The sequence below is a fragment of the Physcomitrium patens genome, chromosome 12 (assembly GCF_059467195.1).
Source record: "Physcomitrium patens ecotype Gransden chromosome 12, ASM5946719v1, whole genome shotgun sequence".
NCBI classification, from domain to species: Eukaryota; Viridiplantae; Streptophyta; class Bryopsida; order Funariales; family Funariaceae; genus Physcomitrium; species Physcomitrium patens.
The window spans coordinates 3269183-3282361 of NC_143421.1; positions in this window are offsets into that span (position 1 = coordinate 3269183).

Sequence of the window (13179 nt, forward strand, 5' to 3'; positions counted from 1 at the left end):
TAGGATAATATAAACCACCCTATTAGGTGATTTATTCTAATTCACAACCACTATTTAAGTTATGAAGTGATTTAATAAAAATTCTTCCTACTTCTTATTAAGAAAAATTAACTTCTTTAATTAATTAAATTCCTATTCAAACATCTTATAATAACAAAAAAAAAGCCATTAAAAAAAACTTACAAACCACACATTTAGAAGATAATATTTTTTTATAAGTCAATTTTTAATTCATGTAATTTCAATTTCAATTTTAAATTAGTAGTAATTTTCATCAAAAATTAAAAATTTATCTTGGACAAATTCTTATTCACAAATAAATTTTCATCCATCAATGATTATCCATCCAATTCTAAATAACATTCAACTACAATTTATCATCCATACTTAATCTAAGTTCATCCTAAGGTTTTTATCTAATTTGAATGTAATTCATTCTTGATTAATAAATTCACCAAACATTCAATGCTTTTCTTCCAAAATCCTAATTCGAGCAACCCTAATTGAGAATTTATGTTTGATCTGAATCCCTCTAATAATCTCAAAATCATCTTGTGCTCTTCTGTTTAACTGGACAATGAAGAGGAAGTTTCCATTCTGGGGCTCCTTCGCCAACAAAACCTTTGAGTGTTCAAGTCTGTGTCTCACCCAAGCTGTATTGGCAGGCTCTCTGATATTGTGGTGAAGTTCCAACGCCACCCCCTTGAATTGAGCAGCTTCAACTTTCAGCATCCAGGCAAATTGACGCTCTGATCCTCTTGGCAATTTTTATGAGCTTATATGGGTTACAGAACCTAATCTACTCCCTATAATCTAATATGCTACTTATTAACTGAATCAGACCTCTGGGCATGTATAATATGCTCTAGACGGATGGATTGATACAATGTAGGCTTTGATTGTAGAAGTACAAGGAAGAAATAACAAAACAACGTCGGAGTACCAACTCAATCCTATGGAAATGACACAAACGACTTTGTCCTCGCAGCAGCACTACGGTGGCCTCTTAGCTTATAGCGAGCGACAATAGATCCCAGTAGTAGCAGTAGCTTCGGTTAAGATCACCACCTTCAGAACTCTACGTTAAATTCTACCGGGTGCCTTGTATGGATGCTTGATTTAATAGTGGCATGAATCGCCAAGTGCAGTCTTGCAATCAATGAAAGAAGGGAAGGTCCAAGCTAGATCAGGATGGAACCCAATTAAGCACCGTGTTAAGCTAAGATATATTGATCCAACACCTCGTGTATTATGTTCTTACTTGGCGATCAATAAGGATCTCCGTAGCCCTCCTTCTCCTCCCCCAACGTTGGAACTAGCATGATGAAAGACAGCAGCCAATCTGATCCGGATTTGGAGAATTATGTGAGTCTCTAATCTGCCTTGCTTCACCCTGTAACCTCACTGTCGTTTTTTTCAAGTCAAGGGGTTCCTTTTTCTCCACTGAGAGAATGGCCACGACTTGTCTCCAACAATTGGGACTTTTTGGAATCTCTTGAGAATAGTGAACACTTCATGCTAAAGCCAGCTCCCTAGAAGCAACCTCAAAATGCAAGTCACGGAAGTGCAAAATCAAAATGCATAATGCTCACAGCAATCGTCTCGAGGCGACAAGGTTCGTCAGCTCCAACTTCACCAACTAGGATTAACTGATCGAGTATGAATTGAATCCTACACAACCCAAGTTCCCTGCAATTTTGCAACACACACAAAAACTAGAGTGCCACTGAGGATGCACTGCAAAACCCCAACAATAGTCGAGACCAGTACTCGGTTCTAAATCCAACTTCAAAACTACATCGACTTCTTGACGGAACCCCCTCCTCTTGCATGAAACTAGCGAGAATAAAAAAATAAATAATAAATAAAAAAAGGCATGGTCGCAAGTGCAGCCGCCAACAGCAGCTCCAAAATTATATCGCAATGCCAACCACATACAAAAAAAAATCAGAACCAAGAGAGCAAGAACTCTGGTAACACCGCCACCGAACACCAACCCTGCTCCAATGCACACCGTCACCCCAACCGCAACAGACGAAGAGCTCACACCTCCGTTGGAAGAACACACACAAAAAAAACGGATCTCTTCCCTCCGAAAAAAAATTAAAATAAAGAGAGAGATCGGGGTCCAAACCGGACCCCTATCGTAGCAGATCCCATGCGACAGCAGAGGTTTTACCATACCCGGTGTCGAAATCCGTCTGCTCGATGCCTGGATGACAAGTCCCTCTTGTAACTGATACCCCCTGATTGTACCATACTATATACTGGACTATATCCCTATTGTATACAAGATTGTATTCAGTCGTATCTCAACCATATATCGTACCCATTTCAAACTATATCTAATACCATACTTTGCTATATTCGTATCTATATCCATATAGAATCTACTACCGTATCTACTACATATTCAAGTCATATTTTTACCATACTTGTAATGTTAGAATTGTGAGTATTCTAAATTTCTTTGAGATATTCTTGAGATGCTTAAAAGATTCTTATTGGATGCATTCCAAGATGCCTTATATATGTAAATTCTTACTAGATTTCTTATACTAATTGTACTTTCTTTCTTAACACTACTTTGCTTATATTTAGCTTCTTTAGCCTAATCTTTTACCTAAATATTTATACTTAGCATTCTAATTGTATTTTTTTGTTCTAATATAGCATGTGAATTGTTTTGGTGACACACAAGCATGTCATGGGCTTTTTGACTAGTACCATAATTACTTATGATATCATTAAGAAACAACGTCATTTTTTTCTAAGCTTGGCTATGGATTTCAACACTTTAATATAGATTTTATTCACATCCAATTTGAAGATGATCATCCAACCTTCCAATGTTCTTAGTGATATCATAAGTTGGTGTCCATGCTTGTTGTTAAGAGTTATTAGCTACAAGCTTGATTGAGCTTTCCAATGGCAAGTATACTTGTGTGACAATCATGCCTTTGAAGAAGGATGTGTTTGGCAACTGCATAGAGAAGCGAATGTGTAGAGACTATTGTCTAGTTAATTATAAGATTAAATCTGATTGATATTCAATGCCAATGCCAAAAGAATTATTTAATATAATAGGATTCTTTCTAATATTCAACACTTTAGATTTAAGATCTAGTTATCACCAATTACCATTACTTATTAAAGATTGGATAAAGGCAACATTTTAGAGAGTTGATTAAGATAACAAAGATCAACTCTATCATTAGAAGTTCCTTCTATTTGGCCTTAAGAATGCATGGACTAAGTTTCAATGGATAATAGATTAGGTTTTATCAAGCTTGTCATTTGCTAGATACTACATTGATAATATTATCATTTTTAGCAGCAGCCCTTAAGATCATGTGAGGTATTTATAATTAATATTTGAATAATTATAATAATAGGGATTGCGCTTGCATTATAAATTATTGACTATATAAATTATTGACTAAACAAGTAAGGTTGAAATTCTTCCATGATTGTAGCAGGTATAAATTCTTCTATGAATGGCTATTATACTTGAATCATATGATTATTCCAAGAGGTTTTGGTGTACATCAAGCAAAAGTAGATGCCTTGCAAAACATCTCGACACTAAGTGATGTTTCATGATTTTGGACTTTTTTATAGTCAAGAAATTACTATTGAAGGTTTATTAAAAATTTTAGCTTCATTATCAAGTCTTTAACTATTCTCACAAGCAAAGATCAACCTTGGACTTAATGTTTTAAGCAACAATATGCATTTGATACATTGAAACAAAAATTGGATTTAATTCTACTGCTTTGACATTTAGATACTATTAAATCTTTCTAATTATACAAAAATTGGAATATAGTAGGATAAAGAGTAGTCTTAATACAAAAGAATGATGTAGGACAAGAATATCTTGTTGTGAAGGACAAGAACAAAATAAAGACAAATAAACAAGTGAGACTTCTCTCAAAGAAAGATGACAAAATAGAAATAACTTGATATGTATATTAAGAAAGAAATTGGAATGGCTATTGCCAAAAGCCAAGAAAACTAGAGACCCTTGAAACTAGATTGGAAGCAAGAAAGAAGTTGACAAGAGTGAAGAAGGCTTCACTCTTCTTTCTATATATACTATCTTACTAGGGGCTACATGGCAACATTCTATAGGACCTCTAATATGTGTTGACTTTGTAAGACACATGCCTTGACTTACAAGGCAAGTTTTTCTACGTGTGGGCCACATAGTTAGCTTGGTCTTCAAGCTAACAACATGTGTGGCACATGGCCAACTTATTGACCACGTTTCTAATTCCAAAAAGTCAATTAAAGATACATATAAAGTCAAAGTAGCATCTATAAAGCTTCTAGGAAGCTTCCATATTAAATACTATAGAATTAACTTACTTTTATTTACTTCTACCTATTTATACATATAATTAATGGCTTACATGCATATGTTCGTGACATTATCCCCCCTTCTAAGGATGAGTTCTACGATGAGCAGTAATCATATGTTGAAGAAATCTATGATGCGACGAATTATATTTGCTACATACTCTGATCTTTATTCTCTTCGAAGATGATGGATAGGGCCTCTCAACCATCGATAGTGTCAAAAAATGAAGGCTCTTGAGTTGAATCCACTAGTTGTTGGCTCTCCATCTCCTAAGCGTCAGAACTACAAAGAAACTACAAACAAGAATTGAAAGTAGAATGTTATCTTGCCTAGATCTTTTTTCTTTTATAAAGAAAATTTTCATCTTGATTTTGATAGATGTCGTCGATGAAAAGCCTCCACCGCCTTTACTGCATTTGCAAGATTCTTTACCAGCTCTCATGTGCGTTCACTAATATCATATCCACACCACTGGATAATATATTCCAATTTATTTCAGTGTCGCCTTGAATCTAACACATCTTCTATATCAAATTCTTCATTATTGTCCACTTCTATAGGAAGAGGTGGATTTTCTCTTCTTCTTAGTATGTCCATTGTCTTGTATGGCTGAAGAAGAGACATATAGAATACTGGATGGATTTTCATTAACTCCGATAGATGTAAACGATATGCAACTGGATTGATTTATATAAAAATAAAAAATGGTCTAAGCCTTCGATAATCCAACTTGTCACAAGGATGAGTGGTCTTGATATTGTAATGAAGTAACCATACCTTATCACCTATGTGGAATGGTGGTTGTTCATTTTGATAGACATCCGTATTAACTTTTTGTTGTTTTTGAGCTTCTTTTAATTGCACCTTCATCATTGCATGTAGCTCTGGCAAACGAATTGCCAAATCTTTCACAACAAGATTATCAACTTTTGAAAAGTCAAAAGTATCAAGTCATGGATGATAATCATAATTAGCAAAGAAAGATGTTTGTTTTGTAGAAGAATGTACCATGTTATTATAAATAAACTTTACTAATGAAAAAAGAATTGTCCAATAATCTTATTGGTAGTTAATGGTACATCTTAAATACTGCTCCAAAACTTCATTAATACACTCCATTTGTCCATCAGTTTGAGGATGGAATGCCAAAGATAGTTTTATATCCACTTTTAAAATCTTAAAAAGAGTCCGCCAAAATCTTGAAATAAATTGAGTTCCCCTATCTGATATAATATCTTTGGATAATCCATGCTAGCAATAGATATTATGAAGAAAGAGTTTAGCTATTTCTTCACCTGTGATAAATTTTGTACATGGTACAAAATGTGCCATCTTAGTAAAATGATCTACTATCACGAATATAGAGTCATAAGAACCTGAGATTGAAAGATCCGTGATGATATCCATAGAAATAGAAGACCATAGTTATTTTGGAATGGATAATGGCTGAAGAAGTCCGTAAGGTCGATGACGAGGAGTTTTTGATCTTGAGCAAACATTACAAGATTGTACAAAATCTTTGACTGCTTTCCACATTTGTGGCCACCAAAAGTCCTTGGATATTAATTCCAAAGTTTTATTGTACCCAAAATGTCTTGCTGCTAAAAAGTCATGACGAGCTTGAAGAACATGTAATTGAGCTTCACCTTCTATAACATATAGGCATCCCTCAAAATATAGTAGATTCTTCTTGAATTCAAACTTGGAAGTATCATGAGACTTTGAAGGATTTCCGTTAATATCAAAGATAAGAGGATCAAAAGACATACTTCACTGAACTTACTTAATGAAAGTTGAAACAATAATTAGTGTTGATTTCATTGCTCAAAGATAAAGATGTTCTACTTTCAAGAGAATTATTGATTGTTGATCAAAAGCAGCATCTCCTTCCTTTGGTACAAGGTAAGATCATCTAGAGAGTGCATCTGATAAATCTTGTTGTTTTTCTAGTCGATAAGTGATCTTGAATTTGAATCTTGACAAAGACATACTCCAACGGGCTGGGTGACGATTCAAAATACATGCTGACATAAAATATTCAAGGTTCTTGTGATCCGTATATATTAAGACTGGGCTAGAAGCACATTCTAGATAATGGTACCATTCTTGAAATGAATCCATGATTGCAAGAGGTTCTTTGTCGTGGATCTCGTAGTTGATCTTGGCTGCTAAAATTTTTTTGGAATGAAAAGTCTTGTTCTCGTTGTGTTCAAGCTTCAATATACCAAAGCAATGGAAGTAATAGATGTAGGTTCAAACACGAAAAAAGATTGGTTATATGAATTGGGTCTATTAGTGTCACAATTAACTGTATTCTTGTCATCTGAAATCAATTATCAAACTACAAAACACCAAGGCTTATTACTTCTGTCTTAATTAAACACATAATCCATTCTACGATTATCAATTCAATAATACTTCCATATACTTATCCGTTCATCTCCCACTTATTCTCTTTGCGGTTTATATATATTCAATTACTGATCTCCAGCTTACTTATTATATTCAGTTGCTCAATTCATCACACAGAGTTCAATATCTTCACTTAATACAATACAATTCGATAATCTCAATTCTCAAGGTCATAGATTTTCTCCAAAACGGTCAATCCAAAGTCATATTCCACAATATTCTAATCACAGTTTCAACAATATTTCTCTCAATCACAATTCTTCATAAGAAAATAATAAAAGTAAAGAAAACAAAGAGGTAGCACCAAGCTTATCCCGACTTACGACTCTCATAGTTTGACCTTGATCTCTCTTTCCTCAACCTCTTTATCCTACCCAAAAGATGAACTGTCGGCCAATGGATTTCAAAGATTATGACCCTTTGAATTCTTAACCATTTGTTCCACTAACAACCTACTGTTACCAACTAAACTGCCTAACCATAAGTCTAATTCTCAAGGTTGTCAATAACCAACCAATAACTTACCATAAAATTTATTTACCTATTCTACAAAAAGTTATTAGATGAAGTTTATTATCTATTCCCATTTGTGACAATACGACACCCAAAGCAAAGTTTGATGCGTCTGTTTTCATAAAAAATGGCTTAAAAAAATTGACGTGATAGAAGATTGGTGCAGAAACAATGGCTGTTTTCAAAGCTTCAAATGCTACTTCTGCTTCTTCATTCCATTGAAGTTTGTCTTTGCAAGTCAAACGTGTAAGTGGAGCTACAACTTGAGAGAAGTCTTTGATGAAGATCCGATAGTAGTTGGCGAATCTCAAAAAATATTGAATATCTCTTACCATTTTTGGAATCTTTCTATCCATAATAGTTTGAACTTTCTTAGGATCTATCATAAGTCCATCATTTGAAATGATGTATCTTAAGAAGTTGACTTGAGTAGTGTGAAATACACACTTTTCTATTTTAGCATAGAGTCCTGCATCTCTTGGTTTTTGTAATACTTGGCAAACATGAAATTCATGTTCTTCTTAGTTCTTAGAATAGATTAAGATGTCATCTAGCTAACAAACAACAAAATCATCTAAAAACTCCCGAAAGACATCATTCATTAGATGTTGGAATGCTGCTGGTGCATTTGTAAGTCCAAAAGGCATGACGTTGTATTCAAAATGTCCATACCTTGTTTGAAACACAGTCTTCTATTTATCTCTTTCTTTGATGCATACCAAATTGTATACTCCTCATAGATCTATTTTTATATAGATCTTAGCTTGATTCAAGTGATCAAAAAGTCTAGATATCAAACATAGTAGGTACCTATTTTTGGTAGTGATTTTGTTGAGTCCTTGATAATCAATACACATTTGCAATGATCCATCTTTTTTCTTCACAAATAAAATTGGAGCTCTCATTGGAGATTTGGAATGGTGTATGAATTTCTTGGCCAAATTCTCTTTAATATACTTCTTGAATTCAGTGAACTCATTTTGAGATAAATTATAGATTGGTCCAAATGGCGGTTGTGCTCCTTCTTGAAGGTCAATTGAGTAGTGATAGGGATGTTATTCTGGAAGAGTATCCACATTTTTTTTCTCAAATATATCTTGAAAATCTTCATATTGACTTGAAATCCCACTTGAAGTCTTTCCACCAATAGAAACAGGTGTGGCATAAATGACACAAGGTGATCCTTTTTTTGCAGCATGCAAGAAAGCACTTGTACATACAAATATAGGTTTAATTATACTAGACTTATAACTTTTTATTTGATTAATGACAGTCTTAGTTAAACTTTCAGAAAAATTAAGACTACAAGAAATCCAATCTATTTTAAGGTTATATTTTTATAGCCATGATAAACCTAAAATGAGTGGATTAGAAGGAGATCTAATGATATTAAATATTACAAAGCTACTATGACCATTATTTGTTATTTCAATAAGAAGGGTTTCATGAATAACATCTCCTGAAGATAACGGACGACTATCTATGACTTTTACATAAACATGTTTAGTTTTCTTTACTAAAAATATGCTATGACTTTTAGCAAATTTTTCATCTAAGAAACATGTTGAGGCTCCTGAATCTAACAAGGCAGAGGCTTTGAGATGTTTAGGTCCTAAAATAACATTTATCATAAAACATGGAGAGGGTTCTAAGGAGAGGATAGGACCTTCACTAGGCATTGTATAAGGTTCCAACCGCACGGTCCCTATTGTAGCTGGACAAATTCATTTTCCGACATGCTATCTCTTTTAATTGCCGTACTCGTCATTTTATAGTTACGTTGCTTCTTTGGGTAATGTTGAGCAGTGTGCTTAGGTTCTCCATAATATAACCACAATCCTTCCTGGTGACGACAAGTCTTTCCTTGCTCAGTAAGAAATTTGAAACATACTGGATCAATTTACATATCCTCTACTTTCGAAAGTATGTGTTGAAGAGATGTTGGTGTTGCTATTGAATTATAGTAACGTTAAGGCCTACTTGTATGGTTCTCAAATCGGAATTCAAAAAGGCGATTGTCACACTTCACAACAAAATTAATTGCTTGACTTAATGTTTGAGAATCAGGTAAGTTGAGCATTAATTTTTTTACTTCATATTATAATCCGTAGAGAAATTGACTAATAAATGCAGCATCATCTCACTTGATATCAGTTGTAAGTTGCCAAAATTGTGAAGCATACAACGTTACTGATCGATTACCTTGTTGTAAAATACGGATCTTATTGGTTGCAACACGAATTGCATCATGTTCTCCATACATGGATCAAAACTCTGCCAAAAAAACCTCTAGATTATCGAATATTGGATCTCGTCGTTCAAGAAAAGATAAAAACCATAATAATACTGAACCTAAAAGAAGCATATCAATGAATCTTACTTGCGATCCTAGAATTAGATAGTTTTGGGGTTGAAGTTCAATCACAAGTTGTACTTGATTGATAAATCTTCTAAACTTTGATCTGGTGCCATCAAACTTCTCGAATAGGGCAATTCTTGGTTCTCTAATATTGGAAGGGCATTCCACCACAGAAGAGATATGATTTGGTGCAAATATTGAAGGATCTCCAATCATTTCTATATCTTCACTTCTTGCCAATCTTATTGCTCCTTGTGGTGGTAAATTGAATTGATGCATCGTAAGCATTAACTTCCTCAATTGCTCTTGCATTTATGCCATTGCACTCTTCATTTTAGCAAGTTCTGCTATGATAATATTTAGAAAAGAGAAGATATCTAATATCGCTCAAGACAAATAGAAGAGAGGACTTGAGAACAAAGAAAATACAAAAGACACTATCAATTTAGAAGAGGGTAATCCGTAACTTCTAATATGCTTATGTCTTATCAAGAAAAAGGGGTAATTCAGTCTTAATCAAGATTAGACAAAGCTCTGATATTGTAAGTGTACTCTTGTCAATCTGTCAAGGACAAGAATATGATAGAGAAAAATAAACAAGTGAAACTTCTCTCAAAGAAAGATGACAAAATAGAAATAATTTGATATGTATATTAAGAAAGAAACTGGAATGGCTATTATTAAAAGCCAAGAAAATTAGAGACCTTTGAAACTAGATTGGAAGCAAGAAAGAAGTTGATAAGAGTGAAGAAGGCTTCACTCTTGTTTCTATATATACTATCTTATTAGGGACTATGTGGCAATGTTCTATAGGACCTCCAATATGTGTTGACTTTGTAAGACACATGCCTTGATTCAGAAGGCAAGTTTTTCTACGTGTGGGCCACATAATTAGCTTGGTCTTCAAGCTAACAACATGTGTGGCACATGGCCAACTTGTTGATCACGTTTCTAATTCCAAAAAGTCAATTAAAAAAACCTATAAAGTCAAAATAGCATCTATGAAGCTTCTAGGAAGCTTCTATATCAAATACTATAGAATTAACTTACTTTTACTTACTTCTACTTATTTATACATGTAATTACTAGCTTACATGCGTATGTCCATGGCACTTGTTGCATTTGCTTCTAGAATTAATAACAATGTGGAGTTTAATTACTCATCTTATAAAAGAGAAGTTTTGGCGGCAATTTGGGCCATTGCTCACTTTCAACCTTACTTGTATAATGAATAATTTATATTGATAATTGACCATCAATCTTTGAAGTAGCTTATGAAATCAAAGAAATTTGCAAAATGGGCTTTATTGCTTCAAGAATATAACTTTAAGATTGTGTATTGGACACGCATTATTAATTTAGATGCTAATGGATTTTTTTTTAATCCATTTCTTTTAAAAGAAGACTTAACTAAAATTCGATGGTATGGAGATTATAATAGATGGGCAATCCATGAATAGCATACAAGCATATTTAAAATTTTAATGTGAAATTCTATAACTATGGTTCTTGATCAAAATTCACATAAAGTATTCAACAAAAATCAAGTGATTAGCAAGGTGTAGGAGGATTTTGTAGTCTTGCAAAAGCTTCAATAATGAATGTTTCCTTCAGCTATCTCTAAGATAGAAAGAGATAAGATTAATCATCAAATAATAAGATTTTTTTGGAAGAACGATGTATTATTTTGTGTATGGCATGATGGAGCTAGGTACATAGTTTTAAGACCAAATCAAAGAACCTATTTGGTGTGGCAAATATATAAAGAGCTTGAACATTTTGAGGTATGTATGATACATTCTATGTTGTATAATTAATATTTGTGGAGTGATATATATATATATATATATATATATATATGAACAAGTGGCTGCATGTGTTTCTTGTTATGAAGTGTGTAATTAAAATAAATCAAGCTTTAATACCTTATCACCTCAATTAAAGCCTTTATCTATCATGGATTTGAGTTACTAGTGGTCTTTGGACTTTACCAAATCACTTGTTGTTATTTCTCATAGACCTAATATCTATTGGTAATGCTAGAGCATTTTAGTAAGTAGATTGAACTTGTGGCTTTATCACAAAACTTTTCAAAATTTACAGCTATGGCTTTTTTTGATTGAATAATCGCATGTTTTGAAGCATCTATTGAAATTTTGACAAATCAAGGAAGATAGTTCCTTGGGGCGTTTGAAGCTTTATATATTAAAGCTTGAATAAATCATTGTACCATATCTAAAAATCATTCTAAGATAGATGGCTTAGTTGAATAGGTTTTTCATATTGTCAAATATGGTTTATAAAAGTATAAATTAGTTTATAACAATCATCATAATTGAGACTTCATATTGCCATAGATTGTGATAGATTATTGCTTCATTAGACAAGTATTTTTGTCATTTTATAGTCCTTACTGATTGTTGTATGGACAAGAGTCAATTCTACCAAGCTTAATATCTGAGAAGCTAGCTCCAATTATAGATTTAGATGATATTAACGTTTGGACTCAATGTCTATACAATCAAACAAAGTTCTTTAAGCAAACCATATTTATGGCTATGAAGAACTTATGTATTATTCAACATCATGAAACCTTATGATATAATTGTATTTATAGTGGAGCTTATCAATCTTAGTTGTAGAGATTCTCCAAAAGAGATTATATGTATTTGCAATGTAAGGTGTCTTTAATACTTGATGTTAAGATAAGGCATACAATTCTATGTGTAAAAGATGTATTGCTTGGTAGTATTTTATTATTAGTAGGCAAGAATGGACAAGAATATTAAGAGCATTTTAAAAATTTTGATCTTTATCATCTTTTTATTAATTATTCTTATGTCATGAATTAACAATTTTTTTAATTAGTCTTTTATATTTTGTATGTGGTGAAAAGAAAGAGGTTGCTACCATGCTTATATATGATCAATGTCAACGTCAATGGCACATGGCATATTTAATACCACCTCTTTTGACTCTCTTTTTAGTATGATTTAAATGATTGTTTATAATTATAAAGAATCATTATAAAATTATAATGAGAAGCATTTTAAGAATTTTTCATTGTCGTAAGAAGTCTTCAAGCTATGCCTCATCTATTTATAAGGATTGAAGATTACTTCTATTGTATTTGTCACATACTTTGGTTGTCTAGCTACTACAAGATTAATTTGGATGAATATCATTTTTCAACAACCTCATTGTGATGTTCATCTTCGACATAAAGTGATTTGTGGTCCTAGTTAACTGGAAGGGCTCTTAATCAGCTTAGGAAGGCATCAAGGGTGTATTAGTTGTGCATAATTTAGATTACATATTTTGTGATTGGTTTGTAGCACTTGATGTGTTATGTATAACAATATTTGTTTACATGACATCATCTTTCTATTATTATGGCATATCTTAAAATCCTTCTTCTTATTATAATTTTTATTTTCAACATTAATCTATTTTTTTATTACTTTCTATATAATATTCTTACTTATTCTATTTTTAGATATATCAATTTTTAATTATTTATGATATTTTTTTC